This window comes from Salvelinus sp. IW2-2015, linkage group LG7, assembly GCF_002910315.2.
Source record: "Salvelinus sp. IW2-2015 linkage group LG7, ASM291031v2, whole genome shotgun sequence".
In the NCBI taxonomy this organism is placed as follows: Eukaryota; Metazoa; Chordata; class Actinopteri; order Salmoniformes; family Salmonidae; genus Salvelinus; species Salvelinus sp. IW2-2015.
The window spans coordinates 2,446,924-2,451,141 of NC_036847.1; positions in this window are offsets into that span (position 1 = coordinate 2,446,924).

A 4,218-nucleotide genomic window follows, 5' to 3' on the forward strand; every position below is an offset into this window, starting at 1 on the left:
TAACCCAAGTTTAAGGGATTAAAGAATTTGTACATAAAAGATATATGAATGATGATGGTACAGAACGGCATAGGCAAGATGCAGTAGATGGTATCGAGTACAGTAATACACTATTGAGATGGTAATGTAGGTATGTAAACATAAAAGTGCATAGTTTAAAGTGGCTAGTGATACATGTATTACATAAAGATGCAAGATGCAGTAGATGATATAGTACCGTATATACATATACTTATATTAAGGCATTGTTTTAAGTGGCTAGTGATAAATATTTTATCAATTTCCATCAATTTCCATTATTAAAGTGAGCTGGAGTTGAGTCAGTATGTGCAGCAGCCACTCGATGTTAGTGGAGGCTGTTTACAGTCTGATGGCCTTGAGATAGAAGCTGTTTTTCAGTCTCTCCGGTCCCTGCTTGATGCACCTGTACTGACCTCGCTTCTGGATGTAGCGGGGTGAACAGGCAGTGGCTCAGGTGGTTGTTGTCCTTGATGATCTTTATGGCCTTCCTGTGACATCGGGTGGTGTAGGTGTGCTGGAGGGCGGGTAGTTTGCCCCCAGTGATGCGTTGTGACAGACCTCACTACCCTCTGGAGAGCCTTACGGTTGTGGGCGGAGCAGTTGCCGTACCAGGCGGTGATACAGTCCGACAGGATGCTCTCGATTGTGCATCTGTAGAAGTGTGTGAGTGCTTTGGTGACAAGCCGAATTTCTTCAGCCTCCTGAGGTTGAAGAGGCGCTGCTGCGCCTTCTTCACAAACGCTGTCTGTGTGTGGTGGACCAATTCAGTTTGTCTGTGATGTGTACGCCGAGAACTTAAAACGTACTACCTCTCCACTACTGTCCCGTCGATGTGGATAGGGGGGTGCTCCCTCTGCTGTTTCCTGAAGTCCACAATCATCTCCTTTGTTTTGTTGACGTTGAGTGTGAGGTTATTTTCCTCACACCACACTCCGAGGGCCCTCACCTGCTCCCTGTAGCCGTCTCGTCGTTGTGGTAATCAAGCCTACCACTGTAGTGTCGTCCGCAAACTTGATGATTGAGTTGGAGGAGTGCATGGCCACATAGTCGTGGGTGAACAGGGAGTACAGGAGAGGGCTCAGAACGCACCCAGTGGGGGCCCCAGTGTTGAGATCAGCGGGGTGGAGATGTTGTTACCTACCCTCACCACCTGGGGGCGGCCCGTCAGGAAGTGCAGTACCCAGTTGCACAGGCGGGGTCGAGACCAGGGTCTCGAGCTTGATGACGAGTTTGGAGGTACTGCTTGTGTTAAATGCTGAGCTGTAGTCGATGAACAGCATTCTCACATAGGTATTCCTCTTGTCCAGATGGGTTAGGGCAGTGTGCAGTGTGGTTGCGATTGCGTCGTCTGTGGACCTATTGGGGCGGTAAGAAAATTGGAGTGGGTCTAGGGTGTCAGGTAGGGTGGAGATGATATGGTCCTTGACTAGTCTCTCAAAGCACTTCATGATGATGGAAGTGAGTGCTACTGGGCGGTAGTCGTTTAGCTCAGTTTCCTGACGGGAGGGGTGCGGACGGGCATCTACCCTTGGTGGCGGCTCCGGTTCTGGACGCAGCCCCACCTCCTTACGCTGATCCCTCCGCTTTTGTGGAACCGGACCGTGGATCATCGCCGGAGGCTCTGGACTGCAGCTCGTCGCTGATGACTCTAGACTGCAGATGGTCGCTGGAGACCCCGGACCGGGGACCGTCGCTGGAGACCCCGGACCGGGGACCGTCGCTGGAGGTTCCGGACCGGGGTCCGTCGCTGGAGGTTCCGGACCGTGGCCCATCGTTGGAGGTTCCGGACCGTGGCCCGTCGTTGGAGGTTCTGGACCGTGGCCCGTCGGAGGAGGTTCCGGACCGTGGCCCGTCGCCGGAAGCTCCGGACCGTGGCCCGTCGCCGGTAGCTCCGGACCGGGAACTGTCGCCGGAAGCTCTGGACTGTGGAGGTGCACTGGAGGTCTGATGCGTGGGACCGGTACAGGTGGCACCGGGCTGATGACACGCACCTCAGGGCGAGTGCGGGGAAGAGGCACAGGACATACTGGACTGTGGATGTGCACCGCAGACCTGATGCGTGGGACCGGTACAGGTGGCGCCAGGCGCAGGATATCCTGGTCCGAAAAGGTGTACTGGAGACCAGGAGCGCTGAGCTGGCACAACCCGTCCTGGCTGGATGCCCATTCTAGCGCGGCAAATGCGGGGAGCTGGAATAGAGCACATTATAAATGCGCACTGGAGACACCGTGCGCATCACTGCATAACACGGTGCCTGATCAGTCACATGCTCCGCACGGTAAGCACGGGGAGTTGGCTCAGGTCTTATCCTTACCTCCGCCAATCTCCCTGTGTGCCCCCCAAAATTTTTGGGGAGCTGCCTCTCGGGCTTCCGTGCTAGCCATGTCCCCTCGTATCGTCGCCGTTCCTCTTTTGCTGCCTCCGCCTGCTTCCATGGCAGGGTCTTGTCCCCTGCCATTACCTCCTCCCAGGTCCAGGATGTCCTCCACTCTCTTTTCTCCCGGGCCCAGGATCCCTGCTCCTCTTGAACACGCTGCTTGGTCAGGGTGTGATGGTGTCTTCTGTCACGTTTGTTGAAAGGATCGGACCAAGGCGCAGCGTGGGTAGAGTTCCACATTCTTTAATAGTGAAACTTACAACAAAACAACAAAGAATCTAACAAATGTGCAGTATTGCAGTGCACAAGGCAACTATACAAAAACAAGATCCCACAACACAAATTAGGAAAATGGCTACCTAAATATGATCCCCAATCAGAGACAACGATAAACAGCTGTCTCTGATTGGGAACCATATCAGGCCAACATAGACATACAAAAACCCCTAGACATACAAAACCCCCTAGACATACAAAAACTAGCGTACCCACCCTAGTCACACCCTGACCTTACCAAAATATATAGAAAAACAGAGATATCTAAGGTCAGGGCGTGACAGTTAGTCAGTCMCCACAGCATCACAAAGAAWCAGTAGGCATACAACTGCAGGAAACAGACAGAATGAGGAAGACAGACAGAGAGAGAAACAGACAGAGAGAAGCACACTCAGAGACAGACAGCCAGAGAGAGAGAGAGAGAGAGACAGAAAAAGAAAGACACACACACATTGCCTCTCCTTGCAGTACCTCTTCTTCGGCTGACTCTGGTAGGCAGGTTAAAGTAGAACTTGTCAGCGTGGATCTGAAYCCCCCTGTAGAACTCATGAAACTCCTCCTCGCCCTTCCCCTGTAAGTACACCAGCAGCTSAGCCAATCGCACCGCAGTAGGCACGCTCAGGTTCCTGAACTGAATTAGACAAGCATCCAATCACAAGTGTCCAGTCAACTGTCCAATTATCCATAATGCATTTATGGATCTGTAATAAGGCCTTCATCCTGACTTATTATTGTCCAGTATTCCCTAGAATCACAAAATACAACACAACAAATTGCAAAGACTGAAATATTGTAAATTGGATGACCATGTAGAGCTAGATATGTAAAGGCCTAGAGYGTAAGGGTGGTCTGGCGAAAGTGYTGTAAAGCTGTGTGCACRCTGTAGTGAACCTAAATCCCTTCAGAGAGTTAGCATACTCACTAGGCTACTTACCCTCTGGGCCTCCTTGTCAGTAAGTATTTGAGGTTAGGTCCTGTTGAACTGCAGCACCAGCCTGCCCACCAGCTCAGWGRGCATCCTCTGGTCTAAACACAGGAACTTGGAGTTCCTTTTTAGCTGCTCATGGTAGCCGTCTGAGCCTGACCAGGGAGCTAGGGAATACAGGAAACAAGGAAAAAGAACACACATTTGGGCAGCACCTTAATTAGAAGATATATAAACTCTGCAAAAAAAGAAAAGTCCTCTCACTGTCAACTGCGTTTATTTTCAGCAAACTTAACATGTGTAAATATTTGTATGAACATAGCAAGATTCAACAACTGAGACATAAACTGAACAAGTTCCACAGACATGTGACTAACAGAAATGGAATAACGTGTCCCTGAACAAAGGGACACAAAAGTAACAGTCAGTATCTGGTGTGGCCACCAGCTGCATTAAGTACTGCAGTGCATCTCTCCWCATGGACRGCACCAGATTGGCCATTTCTTGCTGTGAGATGTTACCCCACTCTTCCACCAAGGCACCTGCAAGTTCCCGGACATTTCTGGGGGGAATGGCCCTAGAACTCACCCTCCGATCCAACAGGTCCCAGATGTGCTCA